Genomic DNA, 11,727 nt, shown 5'->3' with positions numbered 1-11,727 from the left:
CAATACTTTCCTATACATGCAAAAAGTGCATGACAAGGTGCCTATAAAAGCTTGTGCATTTTCACTGTAAACAAGCCATGAAAAAATGATAATCCTAACTGGATGTAAACTGTGCTCCAAACTACATACAGTACACCAGTATGGTAAGCTATGCCAATCATAAATAAAATGTGTACCTGTGGGGAAAAAAAGAAAGTCCACCTACAGTGTACTCATCTCAGGAGGGGGGAGCCTCTGAACCTGGAAATTTTGCAGGAAAGTACTCCCCCCCCCCCCCCAAGTGTTTCATGGGGGTGTCTGTAAATAATCAGCACCGGGTGTCAAATACCCTAGGTACACCACTGGGTATCGGCTCCAACATACGTTGGGTCTGCTAGAACTACCATATAATCTCGTCTGATCAGACTTGTTTGTGAAAATACCATCAAAAAATAGGGATAGAGGCTTTCAGTTGCAGTTTCTAATTACGATATTTACACCAGATTTTACAGATATTTTTGAGCACTATCACAATTACACAGTCTTGTTCAGTAACACGCTTTTTTTCTCGCTTCTTTTGTTAAATTAATTTATCATAATTATGTATAAATGATTTAGTCACTGTTTGCCCATTATAAAAGCTTTCCTCTCCCTGATTTACATTCTGACATTTATCACATGGTGTCATTTTTACTGCTGGCAGGTGATGTCACTGGAAGTACTTGCTGCTTGCTTTTTTGGCAGTTGGAAACAGCTGTAAACAGCTATTTGCCACAATGCAATGAGGTTCACAGACAGGGAACTGCCAGGAAAATGGTCCTCACAGTCTCCTGTGGGAGGGGTTTCACCACAATATCAGCCATACAGAGCCCCCTGATGATCCATTTGTGAAAAGGAATAGATTTCTCATGTAAAATGGGGTATCAATCAGCTACTGATTGGGATGAAGTTCAATTCTTGGTCACGGTTTCTCTTTAAATCATTGTATAGGCCTTTTACAGGGAAAAAAATAGATGTAAATGCTGAAAACACGCATTTTTGATTTTTCGCCCTTCCTAATTTTCATGTAACAAGTAAAACAGTTATAAAAGTATATTCTTTGCCTCCCACCAGGATATCACATATGCCTTAATTTATTAGTAGATGGACCGCCCCCCCCCCCCACCGCCAGATTGTGGGACCCCCTAGGTGGTGAACTGGCTTGCGGCATCTAATAGGTACCACACCAATTCACTCCCCGCAGCCTGCAGCTCACCTCAGCCTGCAGTAGTTTGGTGCAGGCAGAGCAGGGCTACGGGAAGATGGTGTCCGAAGCCCTGCACTGGAGACATTTTGTGTCTCCAGTACAGGGCTTCGGGCGCCATCTTCCCATAGCCCTGCTCTGCCTGTGTTAGCACGGGAGTTTCGCAGCAGGAAGATCATCTGGGGAGCTGAGCCCCAGGAGAGGAGTCTTTTCCAAGTGAGTAAATGCTTTTTTTTTTTTTTTTTACAGGTGCACATTATTTTCTAGTGAAACGTTGCCGCATTACGATTATTTTCTGGTGAAACGCTGCCCACATTACTATTATTTTCTGGTGAAACATTGCTGCATTACAAATATTTTCTGGTGAAACATTGCTGCATTACAATTATTTTCATGGGGGGGCACCACGGGGGTTGGGGCACCACAGGTTTTTTGGAGTGACAAAACAGCTAGAACAACACAGTAACCAAGCAGCTCAGGCTGACCCAAAACTACAAGGAGAGTATAGGGGACTTAAAGAAACCAAAAAGCCCTCCTACTACAAAGCAATGCTTGGTGTGGTTTGCCTTCTTAGAACAGAAGGAATTTACAATAATTCAGCTTTTACTGAACCTTTGTGGTTACCCACAATGCACCGCTGTTGAATATGCAAATTATCTTTTTTTCCCCTGAAAGCCAGGCTAGCATCCAGAACTGCTGGTGTCTAGCAAGCCCATAGCTTTACATTTTACAGAGCCACATCAACCCCACATGCAGACAGCCTGCTTCTACATCCAAGAACGTTAAACAGTTATAAGGAATTAAATATGGCAACCTCCATATCCATCTCACTTCAGGTGTCCTTTAATTCACATTTTTTCCCTCATTTCAGGGATACTTTTATAATACATTTGGGAACTTTGACCTCTGCTTAATGAGTATTGGTTGATACAACTTATTGCTATATTGTCCCAGGCTTTGCTAGTGTGTGTATTTTCTTTTAGCCGCTGCACTTCTGGGAACACAATATGCAGGTACACTTGAATTTATTCCATCTGTTATGCTAGTTATACATGTATCAATTTTAGTGGGCTATTTTTTTTTAAGCTAGGGGGCTCTCTAAGTGTGGAAGCAAACATTCCAATAACGCTTTAAAATGTTTTCATTCATGGCAGGTTCATTTTAAAAAGAAAAAGTGCTGACTATGTCAATACTGAATACAGATAAATTGCACCACGTTAAAAAACATGACAAGTTGATGACAGCAGGATTAATGGTGTTTATTTTATATTCCCACAAAAAGGAGTAACATAGATATTAATACAAGTGCACATACATTGCAAAGAACTGCAAACGCTGCCCCTGCCTAATCCAAATTATATTTACTAAGTTAGGCCGGATTTCCCATACACAGACAAATGATTCCCTTTGCAGCTTTTACTTAAAGTTGTATGAAACTCAGCATTTCCTCTTCTCTTTGCTCTAAAATATTATTTACAACATAAAATACTACCACAAATAAAAAAAATTGTAACAGAACAGAATTCAAACAGTTAAACATAGCACTTTGTTCTTCAGTGGAAAGTTCCTTGCTTCAGTGGGTAGCTTCTGACTGCATCCAAAGAGGTGATAACATGATCTTTTTGTTTATATTCCGTTGTCAGATACATTTAGTAAACATTAGCAAACTGCCAAAAACTGAGCTGTACTGAGCTGAGAAACAGGTAGAGCTGATCACTAGATACATTTTAATATATAGATACAGCAGCTACACAATAAAATGCAATGGCAGCTTTCAGAGCAGATAAACTGTACTTTGGGAATTTGTAATTTGTAGAAAGACAATATTACTTGTGCACAAAAGCAAATATGATAACTGTATGGGTAATACAAAGTAGGAAAACACATTTTATTAATGTCAGAGTTTTATCCCACTTTAAAGAGAACCAGAGACGAAGCGCCCTCATGTGTTTTATTACATTTATCAGTGGGAACATGACAGTAAACACCTACCCTGCTTTAAAGCTGGCCATACCCTGGCCCGATTTGCCGCCGATTCTACAGCAGATTCGATCACTGTGATCGAATCTGCTGCCAATCGTTCGCGCTAAACGCACCCGCTGATCTGATTTCCTCCCGAAATCGGATCGGTCCGTCGATCGCGCCGTGCGGGTTACTTCCGTCGATTGCCCGCGGGTAGGGAGTGCGTCGCTAGCGGCGGCTGATCCGATACAGTTATACATTACCTGATGCTGACTCCCGGGCATCTTCTCCGCGTCTTCTCCGCGCTGCACCGCTCTTGCTTCCATCCCAGCGATCTGTTTGCAGTAAAGCCAGCCATACGATCCCTCTCTGATCAGATTCGATCAGATAGGGATCTGTCAGCTGGTCGATCTAATGGCAAATCGACCAGTGTATGGCTACCTTTAGTTTCATTCTTCTCTGCTTAATCTGTCTGTTATCAGCTGTGATAAGAATCCCGGACAGAGCATTCAGTCTAGGTTTGACCTGGAATCATTATAGCTGAGTTAGTCTTCTGTCTTTTCAAGCCCAAGCCTGCCCCCTCCTGGCTCAGCTTTCCTGCTTTGCATACTCAGAGCTGATGACATGGAGGGGCTGCTCCTGCAGAAAGAAGCTCTGAAACACACAAGTGTGGGGCTGTGTGATCTGTATGCACTGTGCAGCCAGTCATCATTATTATCTACGGTATGCAGTTTCATTTCTATGAGTAAAACTTCCTACAGGCAGCCACACAGCATACCAGAATAATAAAGTTGAAAGCACACAGATGAAAGGCTGCAGCAGCAACCTTGCTTGTCTATAGTTGCATAGAGTCTAGACAGCACATCCAGAACAGCTCATAACCTGGAAGTAGAAGGGATATGAGCCGGCGGCCACATTGGATTTTTCCTGGAGCAATAATGGATAAAAAACACTCAAAAAGGCACACCAGAGTGGCGAAATTATCAGGTAGAGCATTTATTCTTTACAAGCTATCGACTGATAGGTTTATTTTGTGTGAATCGTTCATCTCTGGTTCCCTTTAAGCACTGGTTACAAAAAAGCCTGGATGTGGGTTACATGGTTTCCATGTATATCTGCAAATACTGTATATACAACGGTTAGCTCTGTTTTTCAATAACCATTAGTAATAACAAGTAGCTGTGGAAGAACCTTTACATTTTAACTTGGTTAATTACACTATCCTGATTGCGCATTTAGGGCTTGATTCGCTAGAGTTCTCGCACGCAATTTTGCGTTTTGCACGCATTTCCACGCGCAATCACAAATTTCCGCGTGCAATACCGCTTGCGCACAAAAATTGGCGATTGCGCGCGAAAATACTAGTGCGGCCGTGATATGAGCTACCACGGTTTAGTGAATCAAGCCCTTAATGTGAATCATAATCTGGCTGCAGCTTAGCACTTTCTGTTTGCTTTGGTAACTGCATGGCATAACGCAAGCTATGTAACCCTGGTAACACACGTGTTGCTAATAGTTGAATGGGCGTTGCTCCCCTGGCGTTAGCACCGGTAAAATTGCCGTGTGCTGCCAGTGCACAGCATTCTTACTGCTCTTTGGTGAATCAATGCTATATAGACTCTAAAGTGGTGCATTCAATGACTGGAGCTCACCTGCATGCCGAGAAAGTATTTTGGCCTCTGGGTAAATCTGTTATCAGTTCATCATCTTTTGTGATACAGGTTGAACTGTAACTGTAACACTGTAACATCCTTGTCGTTTCAAGTTAAGACTATTGTGGGAACCCAGCCTAAGGAAACGTAAGAATAATGTGTGCGTGAATGTACACGTTACATAACAATTGTTCATACTATGAAAATAAAGTTTTAACATGCAGACTGTGCATTGCATTGTGCTCGTGTGTTGTAGTGCGGTTGTTATATAATGGGCATAATGTGATCTGTCACACTGTGTGTACTACTCCATCTTGTCCCGAATACACATTACATCTGATAACCCATGTAAATCCCTCTACCATTCCAAGAATGCTCTGTGGACCATTGCAGGGTTTCCTGACGCTTGGAATCAGATGAATGCCAATGCGCTCCTCCACTGTTTAAATAACATTGTACCAGTCAGTTTTTTTTATGAACTAAGCTTAAATGTTTGACTGTTCACACAATTTTGGACGGGGTACAGCCACACTAGTCTGTATAGTCCACTTTTCATTTCTGGGCACCATGAAAATTAGGCAATCCAGGTGGTAACATTATGTTGTCACACTGGTGAACACTGGCAACAGGTACTTTCTTTCCATGAAGGGAATATTATTTGCCTGTTAACGGTTAGACTCCCAGCAACTGTTGCATTGATAAAATAGTTTATTTGTGAACCTTGACTGAATTTCTCTTTACATCATTTTTGTTTTGTTTAAAAAGTACATAAAGCAAAGACTAATGCAAACACGTAGCATAATAGACTAAATCACCACCATTAGTACGCATTACAACAGATTATGTTTGAACTATTGTGGTTACTTTATAGTAACGGCATACATTTCTGTTTCCTGTCAGATGGAACATTTTCATCTACCTGCCTTGGTTATATTACATTTTGTAGAAATATTGATCCAAAGAAGCAAAAGGCATGAGTCCAGGTGCTGGTATTAATCTCACTAATATTATAAATGCGAATGTTTGGATGTTTGAATGTTTATTAATCAATCATGCAACAATGGCTGAACGGATTTGAATGAAATTTGTCACACACAGAGTACATTACCTGGAATATCGTATAGGATACTTTTTATCCCCATAATCAAAAAATGGGCGGAGACAAATACAAATTTCACAGGGAAGATGTAAACTGCAGCCATTTTTACACTGTTTATGGTAGGGTTCTTAAACTTTGCACAGTTGCTCACTGGGTGACTGGGATTAATATGGCACAAGCCTCAAACCTGTACAGTTGGTCATTGGGTGAAGGGTTCAAATTCAGACAAGGGAATGGAGCCACAGCCAATCAGATTTGTTTCATTTCAATGCAAAGTATTGATACTAAAGACCACACTAGGTCATTTAGTAATTGAGTATTTGTGTGATAAGGTTAGAAAAAGTGAGCTGAGCCAACACCAGCCAAATACATACCCAGGCAATGCCGGGCCATCTGTATATTATATATAGAGTGAGCCACAGAAAGTCAGAACCTGCTGTCTAGGTTATAGGAGATACAGGCAACTTCTTCTAATTGTCTATGTTAAGGTGGCTACACACACCATACAATTTTTTTTAAATATCTTTCAAATTCAAGAAGTGCAATCATTTTTTCTGACTGATTGTAACATTTGAAAAATCTGACCAGTGTACCACACGTTCAATTTGTGAATTGAATAAGGGTCATAGGCCCATATGCAAGTACCGTATATACTCGCATATAAGCCGACCCGCATATAAGCCGACCCCCCAACTTTTCCCTGAAAAAACAGGGAAAAATGATTGACCCCCATATAAGCCGGGGGTAGGAAATGCTGCATTGGTGCAGCCCCCCAGTGTGTCCCAGTATAGCTAGTATAGTGCCCAGTATAGGTAGGTAGTGTCCAGTATAGCTAGTATAGTGCCCAGTATAGCTAGTAAAGTGCCCAGTATAGCCAGTATAGCGCCCAGTATGGGTAGGTAGTGCCTCAGTTTAGCTAGTATAGTGCCCAGTTTAGCTAGTATAGTGCCCCAGTATGGCTAGTAAAGTGCCCAGTTTAGCCAGTATAGTGCCCAGTTTAGTTAGTATAGTGCCCAGTTTAGCCAGTATAGTGCCCAGTTTAGCTAGTATAGTGCCCAGTTTAGCCAGTATAGTGCCCAGTTTAGCCAGTATAGTGCCCAGTTTAGCTAGTATAGTGCCCAGTTTAGCTAGTATAGTGCCCCAGTATGGCTAGTAAAGTGCCCAGTTTAGCCAGTATAGTGCCCAGTTTAGCCAGTATAGTGCCCAGTTTAGCTAGTATAGTGCCCAGTTTAGCCAGTATAGTGCCCAGTTTAGCTAGTATAGTGCCCAGTTTAGCTAGTATAGTGCCCCAGTATGGCTAGTAAAGTGCCCAGTTTAGCCAGTATAGTGCCCAGTTTAGCCAGTATAGTGCCCAGTTTAGCCAGTATAGTGCCCAGTTTAGCTAGTATAGTGCCCAGTTTAGCTAGTATAGTGCCCAGTTTAGCCAGTATAGTGCCCAGTTTAGCTAGTATAGTGCCCAGCATAGGTAGGTAGTGCTCCCCCCGCGGCCGCTATTACCTGCTTAGGCAGCGGCCGCTTCCTAATCCGCGTTCCTCTTCTGAACTTTCTCAGAGTGTATCACAGCAGCGTGCCCGGCGCTGCTGCTGTGACGATGCAGAGTGCAGGAAAGAGCGCGGCTCCCTATAGCGGCGATCTGTATCGCCGTTACCAAGGGAACCGCTCTTTCCTGCCCCCTGCATCGTCACAGCAGCAGCGCCGGGCGCGCTGCTGTGATACACTCTGAAAAGTTTCAGAAGGGGAACGCGGATTAGGAAGCGGCCGCTGCCTAGGCAGGTAATAGCAGCGGCGGCCGCGGGGGGAGCGGGGAGCGGGGGGAGCGGGGCGCGGACCACCCACCACCCACCACCCACCACTAGACCACCAGGGAAGACTCGCATACAAGCCAACCCCCCAACTTTTGACCCCCTTTTTGGGGGTCAAAAATTCGGCTTGTATGCGAGTGTATACGGTAACCTTTTCTCCTGAGTTTTCTCCTAGGAGATATTTTCATAACCTGACACAAAATGCCATTTAAACCACCAGCAAGCAAGAAAATACTCAGAATAATTTTGTCAGTACTCGTTAACTCACTTTTTGGTATTTTTTCAATAGCAGAGTACTGACAAGTTATTTTAAACAGAAGTTTAAAAATGATCTCCCAGGAGAAAACGTAGGAAAAAAAGTGAATTGAATAAGGGCCATAGAGAGCAATAAAAAAAAACCTCACAGATGTTGTATCCCTTCTCCACGTTATCCAAAACTGATTTCAAATCACTTTCCAAAATAAACTGTATGGTGAGGAGGTTAAAACATAGGTCAGAATCAGTAATACATTCAGATGACATATAGGCCCATATGCAATTAACTTTTTCACCTGAGTTATCTCCTATGAGATAATTTTCATCTTCTCTTTAAACCAATGTTTCAGCATTTTACAATTGCAAAAGTACTCAAAAATTGGTAAAAAAAAAGTATCAACCAAATTTATTTTGAGTATTTTCTTGCTTGTTGGGGGCTTGAAAAGCATTTTATTACAAGGAGTAAAAATATCACCTAGGAGAAAACTCAGGCGAAAAAGGGAATTGCATATGGGCCATAATATTTATATAGATATGAAATTATACATATTTAGAAAGCTTGCAGATTCCAGTTAAGTATGTATTATTCAGATTAAAATGATGCTTAAAAGGAACCCGAGGTGAGAAACGTGAAGGTTGCCATATGTACTTCCTAAACAATACCAGTTGTCCGTGGATCAGCAGGATAGCCAGGCAATGTGCATTGTTTATACGGAAATAAATGTCAGCCTCCATATGTCTTACACCTCAAGTTCCCTTAAATATAAAATTGCCTTCTTAGAACAGAATGTATTTGCAATCATTCATCTCCATGTGAGCAAGAAGGATATCCCATACTGCATCACTGCTGAAAATGCAAATGATCTCTTGATGCTCATAAAAGCCAGGCACATCCAGAACCTCTGGTGTGCAATGTGCTCACAGTGGTCAGTTGCATAATGTACACGTTAAAATGTGTGCGAACTGCAACGGAGACTGGCCATAGACTTTAATGCATAGCCTGCATGCAGAGTTAGAATAATGCAATCCGTTACAACGCAGTACTGTGAACAGCCCTGTAGGATTGTATGGTCAGTCAGTTAACATGCAGAATTATTCTGCAACGCAACTAAGCACTGTGAACTAGGCCTACGAGGACGATTTGGTCCCTTTGAGCCTCTTTTAGGGCTTGTTCACACCTAGGGCGTTTTCGCTATTTTTTAAGCACCGGCAATTTTCAAAATCACCTTAAAAGCACTTGTGTAATGAATCATTATGGGACTGTTCATATCTGCGCATTTTGTCAGCTTTCAGCTGACTAAAGTGCTGCCTTTACCAATTTTTGGGCAATATTACTACAATGGAAGGTATAGGAAAAATGCGAAACGCTCACAAAATCACTTTTGCGGCACTTGCATTTGCGCATTTAAGAATAAATACAATGCATTTATTATTTTCCGGGTCAAAGAGTTCACTTCCTGACTTGCGTTAGGTAAGCGCCAGGAGGAGAAAAAAAAAATCACTCTCAAAATTGCAAAACACAGCCGTCAGTGATTTAGATTTTAGATGTGAACAAAGCCTTAAAGGACACCCTAGGCAAACTTTGAACAAACGGAGGGAGCAGACATGTATGTGCAGGAGTCCTCATGCCCACTGTTCACCTCCGTCCCCTTCCGATCCTTTGTAAAAGTCCCCATAAATATGGCAAGTTGGCCAGGTTGCGCACTACTGCTGGCCCAGTAGCTTGCATCAAGTTGGGAGTGCAATGAAGGATGCACGCCGCTGGGCCAGTGCTTGTGCAGTAGTACACGACCTGGCCAACTTGCCACACCTATGGGTGTTTAGAAGGGAACGGGGAGCAGTGAACATGAGGACTCCTGCACCTACATGCCTGTTCGTACAAAGGAGCTCGCCTCTGGTATCCTTTAACATCCTAGTGGTTCTGGGTCACCATGAGCTATCTGTGTAGACTGTATTAAAACTAGATTATCATTTACAGTTTATTTCCAGTCCCAAAAGTGAGACTGTCCAGCTTTCAGTATGACCTGGCTGACATTTAGAAGCTAAGTACTCACCTTGCGATGCAGGGAGATGGATCCAACAACGTCTCCCTGACGATGAGCGCTCTGGAGATCCATCTTAATTCATCTTCCAGCTGGCGGGTATGTACATTACAGGACGGGCGTGACATGACTTCAATCGATCGCTGTACTTTGCACGAGAGTCGTCAGGGATCTTAAAGATCTGATCCGTTGTGACGTTCTTATCATGCGACACTAAGCACGGTCACATGATCGTGCACCTGTACCCACATCGGGAGATCACATAAACGACTGCATGTCACTCAAAAAAAATCGCCTGTTGTCGGGAAAATCGTTGGAAGAATCACGAGGTGGGTACGGCCTTTACATGTATTTCTTCTAGTCAGACCCTACAAATGTTGTGTGAAATGTGCTGATAAAAACATCTCCAATAACATGCCTCCAGACCTGAGACAAAAGCTGGGAAAGATCTTCAGACAACCCCTCCCCCCCAAACTCATCTTTATGTTTACAGTGGTGTGGTAGCATTCTGATTTGAAGGTGTTTGAGGAAAAAGCTCATAGGCCACAGGGCATCATCAATTGGGATATACAAAAAGGAACTTGGGCAATAATTCAAATTTCAAATACTGTATGGGCTTCTTTTCTGCAGATGTGCATCATTTATTGGAAAGTGGTAGTGTATGTACTGTATAACTAAGTGTTTTTAAAGGATACCTGAACTGACATGTGACATGATGAGATAGACATGTGTATGTACAGTGCCTAACTATGCTGTGTTCCTTTTTTTCTTTCTCTGCCTGAAAGAGTTAAATATCAGATATGTAAGTGGCTGACTCAGTCCTGACTCAGACAGGAAGTGTCTACAGTGTGACCCTTACTGATAAGAAATTCCAACTATAAAACACTTTCCTAGCAGAAAATGGCTTCTGAGAGCAAGAAAGAGGTAAAAAGGGGTAATTTCTTATCAGTGAGGGTCACACTGTAGTCACTTCCTGTCTGAGTCAGGACTGAGTCAGCCACTTACTTACCTGATATTTAACTCTTTCAGGCAGAGAAAAAACAAAAAGGAACACAGCATAGTTATTTGTGTGCTTGACACTGTACATACACATGTCTATCTCATCATGTCACATGTCAGTTCGGGTATCCTTTAAAGAAGAACTGTAGTGAAAATAACAATGAATAAAATTGCCTATTTTTGACAATATTAATTTATTGATAGTGTTTGCCCATTGTAAAATCTTTACTCTCCCCGATTTACATTCTGAAATTGATCACAGGTGGCAACATCTTTAGTTGAGCTAGTTAGCCTATACGGAATGTTCGTTTAGTGAGAATTCTATGCACAGAGATAGATACTGCTTGCTTGGCAGTTGGAAAAAAGCCATTATTTCCCACAATGCAACAAGGTTCACAGACAGCAAACTGTCAGGACCATAGTCATGACATCATATTGTGGGAGGGGTTTCACAACAATACCAGCCATACAGACCCACTGATGATCTATTTGAGAAAAGGTAAACATCTCTTGAGGGAAAGGGGATATCAGCTACTAATTGGGATGAAGTTCAATACTCGGTTAAAGTTCCTCTTTAACCACTTGACGACCGCAGTGGTAACCCCCCCTAAAGACCAGGCTCATTTTTGCAGTGCTGGGCTGGGCAGGCTTTTCAGCCTCATGCACAGCCCAGCTTAGGTGCCCAGCGATCTGA

General features: G+C 42.2%; 1 long non-coding RNA gene across 1 annotated transcript; it reads right to left on the bottom strand.

The window, feature by feature from the left end:
• Nucleotides 1-2,469: 2,469 nt before the first annotated feature.
• On the bottom strand, nucleotides 2,470-10,150 carry LOC137517607 (uncharacterized). The gene is made up of 3 exons (XR_011020596.1): nucleotides 10,047-10,150; nucleotides 4,837-4,973; nucleotides 2,470-2,813 (listed from the first exon to the last, which is right to left on the bottom strand). It is a non-coding gene; the product is annotated as an uncharacterized lncRNA (long non-coding RNA).
• Nucleotides 10,151-11,727: the final 1,577 nt, after the last annotated feature.

This window comes from Hyperolius riggenbachi, chromosome 5 (assembly GCF_040937935.1).
Source record: "Hyperolius riggenbachi isolate aHypRig1 chromosome 5, aHypRig1.pri, whole genome shotgun sequence".
In the NCBI taxonomy this organism is placed as follows: Eukaryota; Metazoa; Chordata; class Amphibia; order Anura; family Hyperoliidae; genus Hyperolius; species Hyperolius riggenbachi.
This window is presented reverse-complemented; position numbering and strand designations above follow the sequence as displayed.